The sequence below is a fragment of the Panthera pardus genome, unplaced genomic scaffold, assembly GCF_024362965.1.
Source record: "Panthera pardus isolate Hobbes unplaced genomic scaffold, ASM2436296v1 HiC_scaffold_8, whole genome shotgun sequence".
Classification (NCBI taxonomy): domain Eukaryota; kingdom Metazoa; phylum Chordata; class Mammalia; order Carnivora; family Felidae; genus Panthera; species Panthera pardus.
In genome coordinates this window covers 122,629,254-122,654,329 of record NW_026527013.1, presented here as the reverse complement: position 1 = coordinate 122,654,329, position 25,076 = coordinate 122,629,254, and the positions used below count along the sequence as shown (strand labels likewise).

At 38.3% G+C, this 25,076-nt stretch overlaps 1 protein-coding gene across 10 annotated transcripts in view; it reads left to right on the top strand.

Annotated features, from left to right (window-relative positions):
- The window catches only part of PDE1C (phosphodiesterase 1C), a 509,522-nt gene that overhangs the window by 291,457 nt on the left and 192,989 nt on the right, over positions 1 to 25,076 (top strand). The gene's annotated exons all lie outside the window — the stretch shown is intronic.

The window sequence follows — 25,076 nt, the reverse complement described above, 5'->3', positions numbered from 1 at the left end:
ACGATTATTTTGGATTATCCAGTGGGCTAAATGTAGTCACAAGTGTACTCATAAGAGGGAGACAGTGTCAGAGAGCAAGTGAGATTTGAAGATGCCACATGGCTGGCTGGCTTTAGAATGGAGGAAGGGGCCATAGGTCATGGAATACAGGCAGTCTCTGGAAGATGGAAGAGATGAGGAAATGGATTCTCCACTAGAGCCACCAGAAGAAGTATAACCCTGCTGATGTCTTGAGTTTAGGTCAGTGAAACCTGTGTTAGACTTCTGAACTCCAGAATTGCAAGATAAGCAATTTGTGTTATTTCAGGCCACTAAGTTTGTGGTAATTTGTTATAGCAGCAATAAGAAACTCATATAGTCAGGAAACAAGCTGGTCATAGGTACAAATATTTTTTGGCCAGTAAGGTGAAAACCTGCTCATGGCTCATTTCATAGAGTATCAATCCAAAGGTCTTATGAAATACAGAAAAAACTAATAATTTTGCTACCCAGGACTTGCCGAAGGCTTGGAATTCATCACCTAGGAGGTGTTAGGCAAATTCAAAGTACTTTTATCAAGACTAATCATCATAATTATATTAGTAGGTGGAAATTAAGCCAGAATTTAAATCATTCTGCACAGGATAAAGCTTTAATTTCCATACTTTTAAAAATCAAATATTATTTCTAAAAAATAATTACTTCCTGAAATCTTAATCCCTGATAATTAAGGACTCACTTTTTATCTGTGACTCACCTGAAACTTTGTGATGAAGTAGATCTGCCTAGCTTTGTGCTGGGGTACCAGGAGGATGCTAGATTGCATTTCTAGAAGCCAGCATCTGGCTGGCTGGAAAGCTCATCATCTGCAGAGGAGAGGAGAGCTGACAACTATGGGCTACTTCCTTCGTGAAATCTGAGCACACGTGAAAAAGGCTACTTTTTGTTAAAGGAGCTCTTTCCTGGAACATTTACTTAGGTCTCCATATCCCCATGGTGATTTATATGTTATTTCTCCACTACCATCTGGATGAGTACTTTGAGGTCTTATTATTTAAAAAGGGTCGGTACTACCTGTCACCTGTCAGGAAGATGGAGACCAACATCTGCTATAGTTGCTGACCTGTGGCAAAATAATTATATGGTACTTGGGTGTAGTCAGTTCTGTTGCTCGTATTTCTTCTTGGCTGATGTTTGGAGTAGTAAAATAATTCTTTGTATTTTTCTAGTAGCTTTCATATGGAGATTTCAAAGCAAAGCAGCACATATTTTGTACTCACTTTCACAAAACCTTAGCAGGAAGCTAATAAGCATGGAATTATCTTCTTAGTACATGTGGCGTATACGTGTATACTCTGGAGCCAGATTGCCTAGGTTTGAATTATGGCTCTGCTACTTACTGGCTGTGTGACCTTGAGCAAGTTACTTTACTTCTCTGTGTGGCTATTTGCCAAGAGGGGGATAAGGATAGTTTCTTTCTCAGATGATTATTTGAGGATTAGATAAATTAATATGTGAAAAGCACTTAGAGTAGTATCTAGCACTTCAAAAAAAAAATAATGACTATCTGCTTACTTGAATTGTTTAATCCCTACAACCTTCACATAATGAGTTAGGGACTATTTTTATTCCATTTGAGTGGTGGAAACCTGCGCACAGTAAGTGAAAGGAGCCAAGATATGCAACTTTGTTGCACTTCAGAGTGGTGCTCTTAACTGCCCATCTATGCTGCCTCTTCTACTTTATTTCCATAAATTACTCATGATAGGGAAGGCCCACCATTTCTGGAGTACTATTGTGATTGATGGATTAAGGATTCTAAGGCTGTGATTTATTAACGATATCTGCCATGACTCCTCAAGTCACGAAGGCGAATGATCAGCATATTCTCCTCTACAATATTAAATATCTTTAGCTGAAGATTTATTATTCCCACCCAATCATATAAGCAGATATGACTGGGTGTGTAGCATCATTTAGAGACGAGCACATATATTCCAAAAGCAATTTGGGGAATGAGATTTCACAATATGGAAATATGCCTAATCTTTCTGAATGCAGTGGAACCACTAAATGAAAATAAAGGAACAGTTTTGTTTAAGAAACCTCAGAGACATTGCCTCCTCTAGAAACCCATAGATGGATGATATTAGCGTGTCCCTTCAGGAGTAGGATCTCATTCATTTCTCCCAGTGCTTTCTGTTGAAAAAATGGAGTTTTAAGACTCAGTCTCAGTATCCCCAGCATCAGATTGTTGGTTAAGAAAACATTCCAGATTTCCTTCCTTTTTTAAGGCAGAACAATATTCCATTTTATGTACATACTACATTTTTTTAAATTGAAGTATAATTAACAAGCAGTGTTATATTAGTTTCAGGTGTACAATATAATGACTTAACAGTTCTATAAATGGAACTCAGTATTCCTCAAGATAAGTGTACTCTTAATCCCCTTTATTCTGTCCCTCTTTTACTCACCTTCCCTCTGGCAACCACCAGTTTGTTCTCTGTATTTGAGTGGTCTTTTGCTTATTTATTTGTCTCTTTTTCTTCCTTGTTCATTTGTTTTGCTTCTTAAATTCCACGTATGAGTGAAGAAGTGATATTTATCTTTCTCTGACTTACTTATTTCACTTATCATTATACCCTGTAGATCCATCCATGTTATTACAAATGGCAAGATCTCATTCTTTATTATGGCTGAGTATTATTCCATTATATGCACACACACACACACACACACACACACACACACACACACACACTATCCATTATTCTTTATCCACATCTTCTTTATCCATTCCTTTATGGATGGATACTTGAGTCACCTCCATATCATGGCTGTTGTAAATAATGCTGTAATAAACAGAAGCATACATATCTTTTTAATTAGTGTTTTCATTTTCTTTGGGTAAATTCTCAGTAATAGAGCGACAGGATCATAAAATTTTATTTTTAATTTTTGGAGGAATCTCCATACTCTCTTTTACTGTGGCTGCACCAATTTGCATTCCCACCAATCACACACAAGGATCCTTTTTTTCTCCACATCCTTGCTAACACTTGTTGTTTCTTGTGTTTTTTAATTTAGGTATTCTGATAGGTATGAAGTGATATCTCATTGTGGTTTTGATTTACATTTCTCTGATGATGGGTGATGTTGAGCATCTTTTCATGTATCTGTGGGCCATCTGTGTGTCTTCTTTTGTTTTTTTAAACAATAGTTTTAATGTTTTTTGTTTGTTTTGTTTTTGATTTCTTTTTTTTTTTTTTTTTTTTTTTTTTGAGAAAGAGAGAGACAGAACACAAGTGGGGGAGGGGCAGAGAGAGAGAGGGACACAGAATCCAAAGCAGGCTCCAGGCTCTGAGCTGTCAGCACAGAGCCCAACGTGGGGCTCAAACCCACAAATGGTGAGATCATGACCTGAGCCGAAGTCGGACACTTAACCCGCTGAGTCACCCAGGCGCCCTGTATGTCTTCTTTAGAAAAATGTCTATTCAGGTATTCTGTCCATTTTTAAATTGGATTATTTGTGTTTTTTTGGTTTTGAGTTGTATAAGTTCTTTATATATTTTAGATATTAACCCCTTATTGGATATGCCATTTGCAAATATCTTCTCCCAGTCAGTAGATTGCCTTTTTGTTTTGTTGATGTTGTCCTTCACCGTGCAAAAACTTTTTCATTTGGTGTCTTCCCAGTAGCTTAGTTTTGCTTTTGTTTTTCTTGCTTAAGGAGACATGTCTAGAAAAATGTTGCTATGGCCAGTGTCAACGAAATTACTGTCAATGTTTTTGTCTAGGAGTTTTATGGTTTCAGGTCTCACATTTAAGTCTTTAGACTATTTTGAGTTTATTTTTATGTGTGGTGTAAGAAAGTGGTCTAGTTTCATTCTGTTGTATGTAGCTGTGCAGTGTTCCCAACACCTTTTGTTGAAGAGACTGTCTTTTCTACGTTGTATATTTTTGCCTCCTTTGTGGTAGATTAATTGACCATATATGCATGGGTTTATTTTTGGGCTCTGTATTCTGTTCCATTTATCTATGTCTGTTTGTGTGCCAATCCTGTACTATTTGGATTACTACAGCTTTGTAGTATATCTTGAAATCTGGGATTGTGATAGCTCCAGCTTTATTCATCTTTCTCGAGATCACTATGGCTATTTGTATACCATATTTTCTTTATCTATTGATGGACACTTGGGTTGCTTCTACATCTTGGGTATTGTGAGTAGTGATGCCTTCAACATGGGAGTGCTCGTATCTCTTCAAGATCTAGATTTCAGTTCTTTTTGATATATACCTATAAGTGGGATTGCTAGAATACATGGTAGTCTAACTTTAAGCTTTTGAGGAACCGGCATCCTGTTTTCCCAAGTGGCTACACCTTTCTACATTTCCACCAACAATGTACAAGGTTTCCAATTTCGGCCATGCAAGATAAAAAATTCTAGAGACGGGCCATGCAACATTGTGGTTATGGTTAATGATAATATACTGCACACTTGAAAGTTTGTTAAAAGCATAAATCTCATGTTTACATATAATATATACATATTAACAACGTAATGTAATACATAATTTAACCACAATAAAAACAAAGGAAAGAAAACACTCTGTTGTCCTGCATTCCAGTGCTGCATCTATAAGCTACTGAAAAGTCTTGGCAGGAGAATCCATTCTCTTTCTACCTCATCTGAAAGCTTTTAGCTCAGTCCTTCAGCCCCAGAGTCCAGGCCTCCTACTTTGTCTTGTTCTCTGGCAAAGCTGGGCTTCTTGCATTGATTTCAGAGTTAGAGGACCACCTCTGAGTAGTAACCTGGCCTACTTAGTAAACACACATTTCTTCCATCCTGACCCACCTTCTGAAAAAGACCAATTTGGTCTGCCTTAATGTCTGCTTAATGCTTTCTAATTTGACACTAATCTTCTAAACATCTGTACTCAATTTGAGTCTTCTGAAATGTACATTCTCTAAGTATCCATCACTTAACATAAATTCTTGAGGCTCAGATGACAGAATTGACTACCTCTCTGCCCAGCTTCCATATGTAGGAGATTTGACTTAGGAAGACTGTTTTTTCACTGAGGTGTCCCTGCAGGGAGACTGCTGAAGTCCATGTTGAAAATCTGTCCAGATACCTTTTTCAGCAGAGGCAGGATAGAGCCCTCACACACCTGAGCCTTGCGGCAGTGAGGAAGCCAGCCAGGAAGAGAGGTGGAGTCGCGCATCCCTGAGGCAGGTTCTGCAAAGGTAGAGTGTTAACTTTAGGGTTAGCCTGGGTTTGAGCCCTGGTTCAGCAAATACCGGCTCTATAGTCTCAGGCAGTTTATGTAAGTTCTCTACATCTCAGTGTCTTTATCTCTAAAGTGGGGATAATGATATTTGTACCTCATTGAGCTCTAGGGAGAATTAAGGAAGAAGATGCCAGAAAAGATTTAACCGGGGGACTGGCTCATAATAAGCAGGCAATTTGGATAGTTGTTATTAATCAGTATTGAGCCTTTATCACTATTATTATTCTAAGCTTATGTTAAATGGGTTATGCAGGGTTTATTCATTAATTTATTTTGTAGCTAGTGAGTAACTATTGTCTGCAACGCATTGGGCCCCAGTGGTTAATAAGACAGACAAGATCCTTTCTCTTAAGCATCTCTTAGGGAGCTCATATTTTAGTGTACAGACACAAAATCAACACACACATCAAATAAAAGTAAAATCAGTTCGGGCTAAGTGTTAAAATGGGAACAGTGACATATGATAAGAGAGTAGCTGGGGTCAGATGTAGTTTTTACATAGTTGATGGAGAAAGAAACAGAGACCCAGTTTATATTTTCAAACAGGAAGCATCATATTCTTTATCTTTTCCTTTTAACAAAGCCACAAGTTGCTATCTCTTCAGAGGATGTTTTAATTCAGATTAATTTTAAATGCCTTTAAAATTTGCTAAGGAAACGACGTTCCCTGCTACCTTTTATCCTTTTCTTTTTTCTATTCTTTTCTTTTCTTTCTTTCTTTCTTTTTTTTTTTATAGGTAATTTCACTTTTGAGCAGTCTGATTTGGCTCCCCTAGCAGTGCCTATGAGGGTGATATGTGCTGCTTCAAAATACATAGCTTTAAATAGTACACTCTGTAGATTACCCCTGTATATGCTGTATTGAAACAAAGCCCCATCAGTAAATTGCAATAGAAGGTGATTGTTACACGGAGATGACTACTGCACTTGGGGTCCATTTGCACCAGATTATTCTTTTTATTGTTATTATTACTTCCTATCTTCTCTGCTGTCTTGCTGCTGGACTTGCTGTTGGCCACTGGTGCAACACAGCGGGGATCTTTTGTTTTTTTAAATTTTTTAATGTTTATTTATTTTTTATTTTTGAGAGAGAGACAGAGCACAAGCAGGGGAGGGGCAGAGAGAGGGGGAGACACAGAATCCGAAGCAGGCTCCAAGCTCTGAGCTGTCAGCACAGAGCCTGATGCAGGGCTTGAACTCACAAACCATGAGGTCATGACCTGAGGTGAAGTCGGCTGCTTAACCAACTGAGCCACCCAGGAACACAGCGGGGATCTTAAGGAACATTGCAGCCTTCACTTTTTTTCTAGGGTAGGTGCCAATCACCATTCAGTTCCATACTCAGATATCCTGGGTGGCTTTCTGGGTCTTTTGGGCCCATTCTGGACCCATTTCTTTTCAAACATTTGACGTAGATGTTATAAATTTACAGTTAGGATGATCAGCTAACTGGTCCCTTCCCCCAAAGAGGTTTAATAATTTAATTTGATAGATGTTTTCAAAGATTTACTCTGACTGCTGAAGTGAGGCCAGTTAGGAGGCTACCAGAATTGTCCATATTTAGGACTGCAGTGGCATGGGCCAGATTGGTGGCAGTGAAGTAAGTACACAGATTTAACATGCATTTCGCAGATGTATTTCCGTGCTTGCTGATAGTCTGGTTAAGGCTACAGGGAAAAAGTACTGGTTAAGATGACTTAACTAATATTGAATACTTAATGGAAATTCTGTGTCTGCTAAGAGATGTTTACTTAGATCATTTCCTATACTTGTGAACTTAATTATCACTGATCTTGAATCTTTTGTTCACTTTCTGAAATTAAAGGCCCAGTAGCATTTCACATGTGCTCCTTTGTAGCATACATTCCATCCACAGAGCACAGGTTACCATCTTCTAGACTGCTTCTTTCATTATTTCATACATCATTTGTTCAGCAAATGCTTGAATGGTTGTTGAATGGTTAAGTTTCTCTTCCTACACTGGATTGCAAACACAGATCCCCATAATAATTCTTCCATTGAGGGAGGATGCAGTTATGTATTACTTAATTTCCCAGGTTTTAGGCTAATCCTTTATGTGCTAAAATGTTAATATTCCTTTGTAGGAAACTTGACTGTAGTCCATAGATACTTCCCTGCCTTCTTATGCAATGTTCTAAGCAGAAGTTAGCATTTTCTTGATATCTCATGGCCTGAAACAAGCATCATTTATTGGAATAATCTCTACAGACATGTTTTAAAAGCAGATGGAGATGCTATGAGACATGAGACTGAATGTTCATCAGTCTCAGTTGTGATGCTTTTTTGGTTGAACTTAGGTCTTTGGCTCCAAAGCTTATGTTCTTTCTTTTTATATATGGCTGTTTTATATGTAGGTGAGTGAGTGAGTGTGTGTGTGTGTGTGTGTGTGTGTGTGTGTGTGTGTGTGTGTGAATACATTCTTTTCATTGCTGCTAACATAGTTCTTTGGCTTGTGTACAGCAATCTTTATTCTTTTGGCTCCTTTTCACAGTGGATCACTGCCTTGTTAGCCTCAATGTATCTGCCCATTATCTTTATAGGTCTGAGAAGGAAAGGATTGGTGCTAACCAACATTTTGATAGAATTGCAGATGTCTTTGTCACCTGAAAGGAAAAAAAAATATTTATAGACATTGAACTACTGGGTGTCTTGGGGTTACACAAGAAGAAATGGCCAATTCTACCAAAAGGGTCAAGAAAGCTTCCTAGAATAGGAATTTGGTTGAGTTGTGTCTTTGACACCATTTGGTGTTTTTCAGGCAGCTGCAGTGAAGAAGACTGGAAGGCAGAAGGCAGAAGGCAAATGAGCAAAGTAAGCAGATACATGGGGGTGTAAAACCACCTCAGATTTGCTGGAAACTGCAGGTTGTGCAGTAGACAGAAGTGAGGTTGTGGGTCACAGGGCTAGGGAACTTGGGGTGAAAAAGATAAGAGGTGAGATAAGCAGCAGCCTTATCAAGGAATGCTTTCAGGAAATTGGGCTTTATTCCAAGGGCAGTGAGAAGGTTTTTTGCAAAACAGATTTATTGAGGTGTAATTTACATATCATAAAATTCATCTAAGTGTACAATTTGGTCATTTTTAGTTAATTTATAGAGCTGTGCTTACCATCACCACAACAGTTTTAGAAATCACCCCCTTTCATGCCCATATACAGTCAGTTCTCACACTGCAGATTTATGAAGGCATTAGTTTGGCATTTAATTCAAGAATTCCAGGAGCAAGGTGGGAATTTGAGGGGGATAAGCCCAGAGCCTGGATCTCTCTCCTTCCCTTTCTTTCTCCCTTTTATCCATCAAGCTTGCATTTATTGAACACTTAGTATGTTCCAGTATATCCTAATGGCCCCCTCCAGTTCCAAGGTAAATGTCACTTATAAACAGTGCTGTTGCCTGCAGAGAGCATTAGTGTAGTTAAGTGTAACAAAAACACTTTAGTTTCCTTTTGGTTTACAGGAAACCACATTTCTGAAAATGGTTACATATTAGAACAAAAAGATAATGGTAGCCTGGAACTCCTATAAAAGACAGTTTTATCCTGAGACCTATACTATTTTCAAATTTGCAAAAGATTTTCATTGCTTGGTGTGCCTGTATTTGTTTAGCTGTCTAATTTCTTTGTGTATGTGTTTTCTGTTTTAATTAATAGAATTGTGAAGAGATCTGCTCTCCATATTTTAGAGTGTATATGTCTTAATAAAAATCATTGAGCACACTGGTATGATTTAAAAGATAACAGGTCTTTTACTGTATGAGTCTGGCTGAAAAAATACTGTTTTCACCAACTACAGCTTCAGGTTAGACTCAGTTCTGAACAATGAAAGTTATTAATATTTGGGCCTATGTAAGCCATGATGTCCAGCCCTAATATATAATTATTATTATATTTATATATATTTTAAACATTTAAAGAAAATGTTTAAAACAGATACCTGGAATAAAGTTCTGCATTATTTCTTGTCTCATTGTCTAGTTTTTAAAGACCTTGTACTTTTTGGTTATTGATTATACTACTAATTCTGTGCACATTGATAAAGAATACAAACTCTCAAACTGCCTGACTTTGAATCCTCAGCTCTGCCATTCCCTAGCTTTGTGACCCTGGGCAAGTTGATGAGGATAATAATACTTACCTAATAGGATTGTTCTGATAATTGAATGAGTTAGTATTTGTCAAAGGGCTCATGAGTACATGATACATTGTAAATGCTACATTGTATTACATTTATATCAATATCTATCTATATCTATATACCCCTTTGGCAGAAATTTATTTGCATTTTCAGTATGCAAAGACTTCTTGGTGTATACTGTCAACAAACTTTGACTTTCTAGATGTTAATCCTATTATGTCTTTTTGTCATTAGTTTTCAGAAGTTTAATTATGCTGTGTCTTAGTGTGGACTTCTTTGAATTTTTCCTGTTTGGTATTCTTTTGGTTTCTTGAATCTGTAGGTTCATCTTTCATCAGATTTGGGGAGTGTTCAGTAATTATTTGTTTGAATATGCTTTCAGGCCCTATCTCTTCTTCTTCTGGAACTCTAATGATATGACTATTAGATGTTTTGCTGTTGTCTCACCAATGTCTCTTTCTATTTTTCTGTCTTCAAGGTCACCTATTTTTTCTCTGTCTTATTAATTATGCTATTGAGCACATCCAGTGAGTTTTTAAACTTCAGTTATTTCAGGGGTGCCTGGGTGGCTCAGTAGGTTGGGCGTCCGACTTCGGCTCAGGTCATGATCTCGCGGTCCATGAGTTTGAGCCTCGCATTGGGCTCTGTGCTGACAGCTCAGAGCCTGGAGCCTGTTTCAGATTTTGTGTCTCCCTCTCTCTCTGCCCCTCCCTGTTCATGCTCTGTCTCTCTCTGTCTCAAAAATAAATAAACGTTAAAAAAAAAAATAAAAAAAAACTTCAGTTATTTCATTTTAAGTTCTGTAATTTCCACTGGGTTCTTTAATATCTTTTATTTTTGTGTGTGTCAGATTTTCTATTTTTTTACTTGTTTCAAAAGCATTTGTAATCTCTTTATTAAATTAAAAACTGAAGCATTTCTATGATGCCTGCTTTAAAATCCTTATCAGAATTCAAACATCAGATTCATCTCACTGTTGTCCTGGATTGATTGTCTTTTCTCATTCAAGTTGTGATTTTCCTGATTCTTGGTATGGTCTGTGGTTTTTAAAATTGTATCCTGGACATGTGGATATTATGTTAGGAGATTCTGGATTCTATTGTAGCAGGCAGTTGCTTTGTATAGACTTAGGATTGAATTGGTCTTCTTTTGCACATGACACTAAGAATAAGAATTATTCAAATACCTTACATGTTTGTAGCACTTTCCTGATACTGTCATTTCATTTGGTCCCCAAAACAGGTTTGTGAAGTAGCAAAACCTGGAACTGTGTACCATGTCTCTCCTCCACCCCATCATAGAGGATGACTCAAGACCCAGAAAAGGGAAGGGACTTTTGTTTAATCACACAGCCTGCAGAAGCAGGCAGCAGGGCTGGGGACTGAGCTAGGATTTTGACTGTAATCTGGTTCTGGCCCAGTGGGTTCATTTGGAGTGCCCCCTTCTTCATTTCCATAGTTCTGTAGTATAGGAGCTTTTTGAATTGGAAGATCTGAGGGTGTGTTAGTCTGCTCAGGCTGCCATAAAAAAATACCACACAGACTGGGTGGCTCATATACAGAAAGTTATTTTCTCACAGATATGGAGTCTAGAAGTTCAAGATCAAGGTGCCAGCAGTGCTGGTTTCCTGAGGCCTCTCTCCTTGGCTTGTGGATGGCTACCCTCTTGTTGTTTCTTTTCCTTGTCTTCCCTCTGTGCTCATGGCCCTGGTGTTTCTCTGTATATTCTAATCTCCTTATAAGGACACAAGTAAATTTGGATTAGGGCCCATGTTAACTGCCTTGTTTTAACTTAATCACCTCTTTAAAGAGCTTATCTCTCCCAAACAGTCACATTCTGAGGTACTGGAGGTTTAGATTTCAACATATGAATTTTGAAGGGACACAATCCAGCCCATGATGGGGGCAGGGGGCAAGGAGGCACACCTTGACAAATTTGAATCTACTAGACACCATTGTGCTCATCAGTGAACAGGTGCTGTGCAGAAAGAACTGGTAGGAAGGAATATTGGATTTAAAAGTTTTGTTACTTTCTAATTCCTCCTTTTGCCATGAAATGATTCAACCTAGCTTCACTTTGGTCTTGCTCGTCCTCTGTTCTTTCTTCCCTACCCCTTTTCCAGTCTAGGGAGCCAGAAGCTCATTGTATGGTTGATTAGCTCTGTACCTTTTTCTAGTGAACAAAAAGGTCAGTGACCTCTGTGGGCCTGAATATCTCTTAGCTTTGGAAAGGTAGGGGCTGAATGCACTCCATTCACTATACTTTTATTCCAAATGGAAACAATTCCATGATTTTATTAACATCTCTATGCTAAATTTTTGGTTTTTATCCTTGTGTTTTGGCTTGGTACTATTGCTTAACTTTATCTGCTGTTCTTTCTAAAATGTAAATGACTTCTGTGGAAAAAGTTGACAAATGCATTTTAAATCACTAATACGGCACTCAGATAAAGATATAGCATTTGTTAAATTGCTCCTACTGACAATAGTGAGCATTTATTGAGCAATAATGACTCTATATGCCAGGTATGGTTCCTCTGTGGTGGTTGATTGCAATGGGTCAGACATGGATAATGCAAAGGTAGACAGGAAGGGGAGCTCCGTGAAGACAGGGTGGAGTCTCATGGTGTGCCTTTTTGAATAAGTCAATAGAAAACTGATGTTGCAGCTGGATAAGAGCAAAGCAGGACCCAAGCTTGTTGCTGTGGTTGAGGCAACAGGGATACTAAGTGGAGCCATAGGCTGGGTTCTCCATGTGTGTGCAAAATCAGGTAGGGTCTGATGGGTGCAGGATGCTCATGACATTTGGCATGGAACAATGAGGGAGGGTTACTAATTAGATGGCAAAATGAACTATTTTGGGGCATCCAGGTGGACTAATTCATTCATTCATCCATTCATTTACTCACTTACCCATTTATCAAGTATTTATTTTTTGCCCATGTTCTAGGCAATAACCTAAGAGCTAAGTAGGGGTTGGCAACAGGGAAGCTAAGTATAAATATAGAGCCTTGTGACAAGAGGGATAACTAGGCCTGGATGTATACAGTGTCATGCAAAGTGGAACAGATGCCAAGGAAGCATACCTGAGGCTGCCTCTTTTTTCCTGGATTCACTGGACTCCAAAATATTCTTATGGCACTTCTCTCTAATAGGAAGAACTTTCATAAGCTGTCACTTAATCCTCAGTGAAATGGCCTAGCATCTGGGGCAAGACCCAGCAGTAGTGTGGCGGTGTGGTGCAGTGTACAGGACAGGAAACGGGTAAAAATTCTGTATCCAGCTGACACTGCAGCTGGGAGTTGAGATTGGCAGAATATAATTCTTGAAAGTGGCGAGTCGCCAGGTTCTCAGAGCTTATACTCTGTGCTTGCCTTGCCAGTTTGGAGCTTGTTGATAACCAACAATTGTCAAGACTACCGTTTTATTGCTCCATTCCAAAATGGGAAATTCGCAATGATTCACTAATAATGTGGGGTCACTTATAAAATTGCTTCAAATCATCAAAACTGATTACAGTCATGTGAAACACTGTGGCGCATTACTTTAAACATTTCATCTAAAGCGCCGAAGCTTCACACAGCAAATTGTGCACCAAAACAAAAGCTATAAAAAGATCCGCAGAAACAGCAAAAAGGAAACACTGAAGCAAACACAAATTTGAATCTTTGAAAACATACAGTACGCCTCTTTTGGGTATTGCATCCAATATCCCTTGAGCTTGGAGGGTACAAATAAATGCCCATATAATTACTCTTTAACTGAGTAATTACATGCTTATTCATGCCCCGTGGATTGATTAGCAATTACACTTGGAATTGCTAGGGAAAAAAATGAGACCTGCTAAAGTGGCTTCTGTCAAGTCCTAAATGAACATGGTTGAAATGATGGTTTGTAAAATGGCTCTGGTGGTATTTTGATAATGGTGGTTTCCAGAGTTTGAGGTTTGTAATAAACATTTTCAGAAGGACTGAGAAAAACTGTGCTGGCAACAGTTTGGGCATATTTCTCTAAGTTTCTGTGAAGAGTGTTGGTCTTCTTTTTCTCAGAATAAAGCTAGACTGACATTTCTCAGAAGCAAGTTGAATTGTAGTTGGTATTATGTTCAGGATTGGGTTTGGACCAACCTGTGTAATTAGGGTGGAGCTTTTGAGGAGATAGAGAACATTTTTAATTATTGTCAAAATAAGCACCAAATGTATTTTTTGGTAATTGCCAGATATACATTAGCAATGCTCCTCTTTCTTCTAAGAATGGCTACTTAATAATATTTGGTGGTAAACTTCTGCTTTAGTTTAAATTACCATTGGCAAGTGAGTGCTCTGTAAAGCACTGGCAATGGATCATAGTGGTGGCTGCTCCCTCATTTACTAATATATGATTTCTGAGTTTGGATATCAGTTAGGGTTTGGCAGGGAGCAGACTCCAACTCAGATGGTTCAAAAGATTTTAATGGAGGAACTACTTACCAATATGGGCCCAGGAGTAAGGGGATCACCTATGGGTGTTTTGGTACCCAGAGACTAGTAACAGTGGGAAGTTATTATTCCCTTTAGTTCTGAAGGCACAAGGGGAGGAATCAGCATCGCAGGAAGCCAGTAAGAACAGGAACTATGGAAGAAGGGTCTCTTAACAGGAGCTGGAGTCGTGGAGGGACACCATCATTACCAGAAAATGTAACTCAGAGGAAGAAGAGAGTGGAAATACCTGAACTTCTCTCCTTCTGACCTCTGACCTCTTGTTAGTGCTCCCATTGGTCTTATCCAACCAGAAGCCTACCAATGAGGGAACTCTGGTAATGCATCTTTGGGAGGCAGTCTTGGGTCATAAAGCAGGGCAGAGAAGGCAGGAGCATAGTCCAGAATTAATGGGGAAATAAACAGAAGAATTAGTCTTCAGAACCAATCTTAATAATCATGGCTGCTACTTATTACTAATAATAGCTTCCGCCTATTGGGTTCTTGCTATATGACAAGCACTGTGTTAAGTGCTCTAAAAACCTAATCCTCATAGTGCTCTATATACATAATTCTCACAGGGACTTTGAGGTTTAGAATAGTTATAACTGAGGCACATATACACAGGCTTGGGAATGCAAAGTGGGGTTCAAACACCAGCTCTGTGCTTGCAAAAAAAGAGTTTTCTCCCCATTTATTGATGAGGAAACTGAGTCTCAGAGTGATCAAATAGCTCACTCAAGATCATACAGCTGGTTGCTGGTGGGAATGCAAACTAGTGCAGCTGCTCTGGAAAACAGTATGGAGGTTCCTCAAAAAATTAAAAATAGAACTACCCTGCGGCCCAGCAATTGCACTACTAGGTATTTATCCAAGGGACACAGGTGTGCTGTTTCGAAGGGACACATACACCCCAATGTTTGTAGCAGCACTATCGACAATAGGCGAAGTATGGAAAGAGCCCAAATGTCCATCGATGGATGAATGGATAAAGAAGATGTGGTATATATGTACAATGGAGTATTAGTTGGCAGTCAAAAAGAATGAAATCTTGCCATTCGCATCTACATGGAGGGAACTGGAGGGTATTATATTAAGTGAAATTAGTCAGTCAAAGACAAATATATGACTTCACCCATATGAGGACTTTAGGATACAAAACAGATGAACATAAGGGAAGGGAAGCAAAAATAATAAAAAACAGGGAGGGGGACAAAACATCAGAGACTTCTAAATATGGAGAACAAACAGAGGGTTACTGGAGGGGGTGTGGGTGGGGGATGGGCTAAATGGGTAAGGGGCATTAAGGAATCTACTCCTGAAATCATTGTTGCACTAAATGCTAACTAACTTGGATGTAAATTAAAAAATAAATTAAATAAGAATTAAAAAAAAAAAAAGATCATACAGCTGGTAAGCAGTGGAGCTGGTATTTGAACCCTTCCCTTAAGTATCCAAGCCTGTGTGTATAAACCCCAGTTATGCTGTAACTACACTAAGCCTCAGTTTTCAAGTTGTAAAATAGAGGTGATATACCTACTTGCAAAGGTCATTTTGAGGAGGGGGACCCTGTAACGTTGTGAGCACAGTCCCAGGCATATAGGAAATGCTGAATACTGACTCATTCCCTTTCCATCCCCCCACCCCCCTTAGGCATCTTCTTTCTAGATAAAAATGGGCAAAAAGAAAGTGTGGTCTGCAGCACCATGTGTCTAGGATGCCTATTTTCCCAGTGGAGGTAGAGTGCTTTAAACAGTCTTTCCCTCTTCTTCCTTCAAGGATTCTAATCAAGACTTCGGTTGAGATCTAGTGATGTGACTAAATAGAAGTGACTAAATAGAAATCCAATGCAGGGAGCAAAGTACTTAATAAATGTCAGTGAAAATAGATAGCTTTACAAGTTGTTTACTCAACAATGCAATTTTCATTTCTTAGGAAGGGTGAAACTACAATAAATTCTTAGCCAAAGAAAAGAGATTTGTGTCTAAAACAATTGAATAAATTAAGACTCAGGGAAGAAGGCAGCCCTATGCTTTTTGACTAACCCACATCTTAGCAACATGATTCAACAATGAGAAGCAATTTCATGGATTTGTTGTCCCCTTCTTCCTTATCCCCAGGATTTTTCAGCAGGATTATTATTGATTTCACTGTTTGAGGAGCTACAGTGAAAGAATTTAGTGGCTATTTGGAGCTCACCATAAAGATGTTATTCTCTATATTTATACTGACTTTTTATTTGCCAACTGCCCACTGACTCAATGATAATATAAGCTTTTTTATTTTGGTGGGATTTCTTTTACCATCTCAGCTTTCTAGACACTTTCTTAACACCTAGCACAGGTGAAGTCATGATACACAATTTAGTATTTACTATCTGTATAGGTGCTAACAGATTTTCATACATGAACTTTCAATCTTCCACCCATTTTGTTAACTCTTATGTCAAGGTCAGTGGTTATATAATTATTTTATAACCCCCTACTGTGTAATTCACCACCAGAACAAGTCAATAAATAGGTGCTCATTGATTACCCTATCAGCACTTAAGTTCTGTCTTTTGCAAGGAAAACAATTCAAATTAACTTCTAGTTACCACCCCCTTCCATTTCCCTATGTTTAAAAAAATTTTTTTTAATGTTTGCTTGTTTTTGAGAGGGAGACACAGAATCTGAAGCAGACTCCAGGCTCTGAGCTGTCAGTACAGAGCCTGGTGCAGGGCTTGAATCCACTAGCGGTGAGATCATGACCTGAGCTGAAGTCAGACGCTTAACTGACTGAGCCACCTGGGCATCCCTATTTCCCCATGGTTTTTAATCCTTATTAGAAAATATATTTTGTTTTTTTTCTCAAATATGACAGATTACTCTCAAAATTACAGGGAATCCTGAATAAATATGCAAACAATAATATAATTGGGAGAAAAGAATCCCAGTCATAACTGCATCGAAACTAAACAATAAACTCAACAGAGTATGGGCAGAGCCTATATGAAGAACACTATAGTTCTTTACTGCCTGAAACTCTTAATAATTTGGGAAATATTCATGTTTCTGAATGGGAAGACTGCGGATTTTAATATGGAAATTATTTCATTGCTAAATAAATGCATCTATGCATAACAAATAAACAAATATATGCTGAACAATATAACCTACTGATTCAGCATGGCATTTGGTCTTAAATATCGATAAAAAAAATTGGTTTAACACTTTTTTCTTACCTTTTTTTAAAAACAAGTTTTAACGGTGAGATTAAATAAGGTAATATGTATAAAGTGCTTATTTGGGTGTCTAGCATGTAGTAATTGATCAATAAATATAGGCAGTTATTCTTATTACTCAGTTTTCATTCTTACTTATATACCTAAATGGTTAATAATGTTTATCTCTATGGTGAGCATCTGGCTTGTTTTTTCTTATTCGTATTTTCTAATTTTTCTAATGCATTGCTTTTGTAGTAAGAAGTTAACAGAAGTTGCTTTTAATAAGAAGGAAAAAGGAGAACCCAAAGACACCGAAAGCAATATATTCTTTAAAGGGGGCAAACTTAATGGTGGAATTGACCTGGCTAAGGGCGCTGGTCACAGGGCAGTTAGACCTGTCTTTTCAGAAGACCTTGGATGAGCTCATGCTCAACTTGTGGCCTGTCTTCATTCTTATGTTATTCCTGCTGACCTTGTATGTACCCAGCTCCTGACTTTATGTGTGGGTCTTAACTGGAGTGAAGATGGAGAGGTGTTAGATGGTACACGGATGTGTCAGTGCTGAATCATTTAGCTAAGACCAATCCTAGGGCGAAACTTCGCAGTTCTGGAACTCTCACGTTGGTTTGCTGGCCTCCCATTTGTAGCCACCTTCTCCTATAGGGCCCATCAAAATTAACTGTGTTATCTCTTCTTTCTTTTGTCTCCTGCTGAAGCCTTTTCTCTATTCTCTGACCAGAGGATTTTAAGGCCCCATTATTTTAGTTCTAATTTTGTGCCTCCTCCATCCTTCTCTGACCCCTTCCAGTCTAGCCCCACTCCCTCTGTAGCCCGTATGGAATACAGTTGAAGCAGAAGTGAGTCATTTCTCTCTGAGTGGAAAATGTGGCCCATAAGCCTATCCATCGCAGGATTTATTTTCTGTTTCCACAAAACTGCCACAAACTGGAAATCTTGGGTTTTCAACTATTACAAATAGCACCAAAGGACTCAGTTTTTTTGTGCAGCCTCTTGGGGGTTGTTGGCACTTACCAGCTAAGGTGCACTGGCTTTGAAAGATGGTTGCACTTAGGTGTTTACAAGGTAAGGAGATTGTAGGAGTATGACACTTTTGAAATATGATCTAGGCTCCTCTAGTTAGAATTGGTTTGCTTTCAGTAAAAGGCCCAAGAGGTCGGTAGGAACAAAGTGCCTCTTTATTTTGTGCTGTTTTGTTCAAAAGGTGTTGGAAAGCTTTTGAACATTTAGAAGGCAGCATTTGATTTCTAATTATGAAGCTCCAGGCATGATAGAAAGATAGTATATCAAGAATTTTCTTTTGACATTTACGTTAGATTTTTACAGGGATTGCTGGCTATAAGTTTTGTCTCTGAGTCTTGAAATTTGAACTGTCTCTGGATTAAGGATCATCTCAGCAACCCGAGGCAGGATTTGGTTTTACAAATATCCACTTTCTTTTATGCCCATATTCATTAACTCCTTTTGTTGAGAAGAGCAAGAGGAAATACACTGATTTCTGGAGATATTTTTATCGGTGTTGGTTTATGCTTGAGTTTGGGTGAAATGATATATGTATGTTAAGGTTATATATTGAGAGATCCTATTGAGAGAAAGAAAGAAGCAATCCAGAATTTGCAGCATTTGCAATATTTTGATCAATAGTACCTGGTAAGATTCTGGAAAATGATGTAGGCACTCCCATATTAAAAATTTTTTTTTGATGTTTATTTATTTTTGAGAAAGAGAGACAGAGTGTGAGCTGGGGAGGGGCAGAGAGAGAGGGAGACACAGAATCTGAAGTAGGCTCCAGGCTCTGAGCTGTCAGCACAGAGCCCGATGTGGGGCTTGAACTCACAAACCACGAGATCATGACCTGGCCGAAGTTGGATACTTAAGTGACTGAGCCATTCAGACACCCCAGGCACTCCCATATTTTAATTTGACATGTAGATTTTATTTCATTTACTTTTTATTTTGAAATACAGACTCATGGAGAATTTAAAGAGTAGTACAAAGAACACTTAGATACCTTTCACCAAATTCACTGTTAATATTGTTGACATTTTGCCAGTTTTGCTTCTTTATTCATTATCTATCTATCTATTGCCTATCTATCTATCTATCTATCTATCTAGTTTTTCCTTTGATCCATTTGAGGTTAAGTACTCTCTTATTCTTACATACTTCAGTGGATATTTCCAAAGAACAATGACATTTCCAACATAATCACGGTACAGTTACCCAAGTCAAGAAGTTTAATTGATAAAATGCTATGATCTCACTTACAGTTTTGTATTCAAATTTTACTGCTTGTCTTTATGCATAGCATTTACACCGAGTCCAGGATCACCTATTGTGGGAATCTAAAATAGTAACTCCATCTTTCTTTGCTTTCATGACCTTGACATTTTGAAGAGTCAAGACTAGTTATTTTGTAGAATATCCCTTAGTTTGGGTTTGTCAGGAATTTCCCCATGATTAGATTCAGGTAATCCATCTATTGCAGGAATTTGCCAGAAGTGGTATTGTGTCCTTATCACTGTGACACATTAGGAGTCAGAGGACACCTGTTGTCCCATTGTTGGTCTGTTAACTTTGGTCACTTGGTTAAGATACTGTCCTTCAGATTCCTCCGTTGTAGTTATCATTTAATTTAGTAAGTTGAAAACTATGTTATTTCTTGTGTATTGTAAATATTGATAGTTTAAAATGAAACTCGAGGTACCTGGGTGGCTCAGTTGGTTAAGTGTCTGACTCTCAGGTTATGATTAAGCCCTGCATTGGGCTCTGTGCTGACATTGCAGAGCCTGCTTGGGATTCTCTCTCTCTCTCTCTCTCTCTCTCTGCCCCCCCCAAATAAATAAATAGACATTTTAAAAAAATAAAATGAAACTCTAACATCACTTCTTAAAGTATATAGAACAGAATGATTTAATTTGATACCTAATATCATCTTTAAAAAAAATGGGAAAAAGGTTTTTACCTCTTAAAAACGCTGTTTTCATTCCCCATCTCCTAGAGAATATTATCCTGTGTTAGAACATTTCTTATTGATCACCCTATCATGGTGTCTTGAAAAAACATGAATATTAATAAAGCTGCATTTATTTTTAATGTCTTGTGACCATAAGTCTTTAAGTGTTAATTTTTCCCCCTCTGGATTGGGTTATGTTTATTTTTTTTAAGTTTATTTATTTCTTTTGAGAGAGAGAAAGAATGAACACAAGTGGTGGGGGAGGAACAGAGAGAGAGGAAGAGAGAGAATTCCAACCAGGCTCTGTGCTGTCAGTGCAGAGCCTGACCCCTGGTTTGATCCCATGACCTGTGAGATCATGATCTGAACCGAAATCAAGAGTCAGTTGCTTATCTGACTGAGCCACTCAGGTACCCCTGGATTGGCTTATCTTTATGGTGAAAACTATGTGACAGAATTATAATTTTTAAAATAAATAATTGCTACATGTAAATAGCAAAGCTAGCAATATATCTCAATAATTTAGACCAAGGTGGTCATGGTGACTTGATTAAACAAGGCATTGAGGACTCCTATTTTGTCTTGTCTTTTTGTTTGTTGCTCCTTGGGTTTTTACAAGGGGAAAGGAGTGGTATGAAAGAGAACTGGCAGGAAGCCTCAGCTGCAAGAAGATTAGTTCTGGGAAAAACTACATGTAGAAGATCTGGAAATTGATTTCCCAAGTGACTAGTTCTCTGCTAGTTGATCCAATCCAAAGATTTCTCTAAAACTCAAAAATTCCATGGAGTCATCTAATATCTAAAAGGGAATGACTCTGTCCAAATTATTCCACGGTCAGAAACTTGTACATAGTGTTAGAAAATGTGTCTGGGCGCACTATGATTTATAGTAGATCATTTTGTGGATTTTCTGAAGCTGCGTTAAGCCAGAGCATTTATTGAATGACCACTGTTTGCCATGAGCTGTCCTAGGCACTTTTTGGATATGCTTGATATATGAAGATTGGGAGTTACAAAACAGATAAATCAGGGCTGGATGTTAACATTGCAAAAGGGAACTCTGCAAAAGAATTAGTCATAGACTTTCTGTAAATAATGAGTATTCTCTATTGCGTGAATTAAATTTCTGAATTAGGGGTGCATGGGTTGCTCAGCTGGTTAAGCTTACGACTTCGGCTAAGGTCACGATCTCATGGTTTGTGAGTTTGAGCCCTGTGTTGGGCTCTGTGCTGACAGCTCAGAGCTTGGAGCTTGGAGCCTACCTCGAATTCTGTGTGTGTGTCTCTCTCTCTGCTCTTTTTCCACTTGCACTCTCTCTCTCTCTCTCAAAAATAAAACAGTCAAAAAAAAGTTTATTTAAAACAAATAAATAAATTTCTCAGTAAAAAAATCAGTTTATAGATAGTTCTTTCAGAATATTTTTAAAAAATTTTTTGAATGTTTATTTACTTTTCAGAGAGTGAGAGAGAGAGAGAGAGAGAGAGAGAGAGACAGAGCATGAGTGGGGGAGGGGCAGAGACAGAGGGAGACAGAATCTGAAGCGGGCTCCAGGCTCTGAGCTGTATGTCAGATTCACCTGAAGCAGCAACTGTTTACAAAAGATAAAACATGTCTAAATATCACTGTAATTTTTAAGAGAAGCAATTACTAATGTTGATTGGAGGCTTATTACGGTAAGTTGATGAGATGCAGAAAAATGCATGAGCCTGAATGGGGAAACTGAGATCAAGCCCTCTTGTCTGTGTAACATAGCTTGGCTCTAGCATGAATGCAAGGTAATTTGCCCTGCAGATACTTGGATAAGCAAACATTGTTTGTATAACATCAGCTTTAAAACAATTTGTAAACCAAAAAAGACATTTCGTTTAATCACCGCAGTATATTCAAGGTTTAGAGCACCTCAGTGAATGAAAAGGCAACTCACTGGCATATCCAGCATTGCAAGTGGGCCAAACTGTGGCGCCATGGCGGGAAACAGTGCTTTTCATAACACCTAGTTGGCTTTCAGAGTTACCTATCATTTGGAGAGCAACTCTTTAAAAAAATACAAAGCACATCAGGTCCTGGTGGCTGTTCAGTGGCTTGATGGGGATGATGTTTTTACCTGTTCTGCCATCACCCCCACCACTGCCAGCAGTAACTAAAGCCACAGCTGGGAGGTGAACTGCTGAGAAAATGCATCTTGGCTGAGCTACTCAGGAAGGGAACACCAGTATGTAATACTGCGTGAAAACTGTGGTTATGTGGCCAGTGTTCCCCATATTTTCAAAGTGACAGTGCTAATGAAGAATTCTCTTGTTAGATCTTACAGAAAACCAAACTAAACTTGCCAGTGATGTCGCAGTTCCCAAATGCTGAGTCACTTTCCTTTTATCCTCTTGCCCTGCATCTTGACTGTGTGAACCCAGTGCATCAGTTCAGTGGGGGTTAGGTGGTTTGTTCTGTCCATACAGGGGAGCTGTGTTTCTACAGCTGTTTTCAAGGATCACATAGAAAGACATTTTTGAATGACAGAATCGGGTGATGCCAGGTTTATAGGAAAAGGTTGATATTTGTGCCCGATCGCCACAAGTTAGCTAATGTCTCCAGTAGAAGAACAAATGGAAAACTGACATGTTACCCTTTTGCTTGAAATGCCAGACATTGAGTTGCATATTTACATAGACATATCTTTGTGTCTATATCAGGGCAGTTAACCGAATTGTCTGTCTAGTGTGAAATGTATGACTGGCAAAAATCATATGTGTTTAAAACTTCTGTTAACACTATGTTAATAGCACTATGGTTTTAGTATGTGGCAATTTTTTTTTGTCTCTATAAAAAGATCATTAATGAATTTTCCCATTTTTATTTCTTAGTGTGCTTATTGGCCAATTTTACCTTGGGTGCTGGCACATGTTTAGATTATGATCTCTCTGCAGAGAAATTAGGTAGGCTTATTAGGAAGGATATTTTACTCCAGGAGAAAAATATCTTCTAATAGTTGGACATGCCAGTTTATAGAGGGGAAGCAGAGACCTGTGCAAACATAAATTGGTTTCATTGTTAATCTTCCCATGATTTTGACTTATTGCTGTTCGTTTGTGTGTGTGTGTGTGTGTGTGTCTGTGTGTCTGTGTATTTTTGAAAGACTCTTATAGTTGTGATAAAAGTTAGAAATTTTGGTTTGGTTGTTGAGTCTTTGTTACAAAACAAAGTGAGTTAGATTTTAATTTGAATTTTTGCTTGACTAACGCATTCTGAATTTTGTTGTTCCTTGGTGGTTGTGGGTGATGGTAGGTTACACAGAAATAAATTTCAGAACAGGGAACCCAAAGGGTGAGCTGAGGTGATTTATCAGGTGACTCTGTGTTAAGAGCGAGAAAAACTTATTAATTACAAATCACTTCAATTCAAACCCCAGTCAACAAATTTCCACTTCACTTGTTTCAACCTACTGAGAGATTTAGATAGCCCATTCTCCTGGACAAGAGAGTTCCTGTACACTTGTGGAAGTTTATTTTATTTGTAAATCTGTTAATGGGTACATTCTGAGCATACATTAAATTCTCTGTTTTATGTATGAAAACATTAAAAGTATAAATATTAGAAAGTGTAAAAATCTTTCATCTTTTATGACTTGCCCTTGAAATCAAATTGATCATCTTCACTGTTGATGTGGCAAAACAAGCAAAGACAGGCAATATCAAACTCATTCACTTGGGAACGGTTCTTTAAGCAATCAAATTCATATCTAGAAGTAGGAAGAAGAGTTTTCTCCTTCCTTTCTCTCTTCTGCTTATTTGCACATGGGCACTTATATTTATCTGAGCTGCAGCATGTTTTTTGTGTTTGTTTGTTTGTTTTTACACCGGAATCCTCTTAATAGTGATCATATCCAGTCCAAAAAAAAAAAAAAAAAAAAAAAGTTGAGGCCACATTCAGTGTCAGGACTGAAGGCTCTGTGGTTCTCCATCACCACCCTTGATGTGGGCGCTGTTTTTAATTCCATGTTACTAGAGAAGAAATTGAACTTCAGAGAGGTTAAGTGACTGGGTCAAGGTTACTTAGTTCATATCAGGCTGTGTGTGTGTGTGTGTCCCTAAAGCTCTTGGCTTAGACTGTATTGTCTCCAGAGGAAGGCAGTGCACACAGAAGGGGATTCTGCAGTGAGCCTCTGACATCAGTGTGACATGGAGGCAGGCAAGCAGGCATCTCCTGGGCGTCCCATGGCAAATTAACATATTCCTTCACTGACCGTGGACAATTCACTGAATCTCCTGGGGCCTGAGTTTCCTTACTTTTGAAATAAGACAGTTGGACAGGGTGCTATCTGGACCTGATAACATTCTTAGAGTACCCCAGTATGTACTTCCATAGGTTAAAAGTCCAATCTAGAGTATTGCATTTACATATCGGGGGTGGGGAGTTTTTCAATTTTCAGGCAATTACCTAGTATACTTCATACTGTCCTGCCTGATTTGGGGCACAAGAAAATTAATCGTTGAATGTACTCTATGGAAATTGCCTCCTGAAGGCCAAACGTCTTGACTTTGTTGTTAAACTAGCTAATATTTAACTGATGTTTTAGCATTTGTTTTGATTTGAGGGTGAATAGCTTTACCAGTGAGAGTAAAACTTTAGTCCTATTTCCTTAATGCCAGAATAAGGAGGAGGAAGGCACAGTGGTATCCATGGGTGTTCTGTTGCAGTGAGAATGATTTAATGAAATGGACAGAGTGGATTCTGTTTGATAAATCATATGTGACAAATGAACAGCCACATAAAATTATATGTAACATAATTCAAATTGGGGGCAGGGAGGATTGTCCAGATAGACTGTCCTGTATCATTTCACATTGTGGCTGCTTCCAGATGTGCTTCTTATCTGTTACATAAAATAAGATTCCTTAGTACCAGAACTATTGCCAAGCCTATTGGGGCAGTGATTTAAAATGGGCAGAAAGATATGTGTGAAGCTGTTTGAGACTGAATGAAAATTTATCTCTTTACATTTTGAAATGAGAGAATGAAATG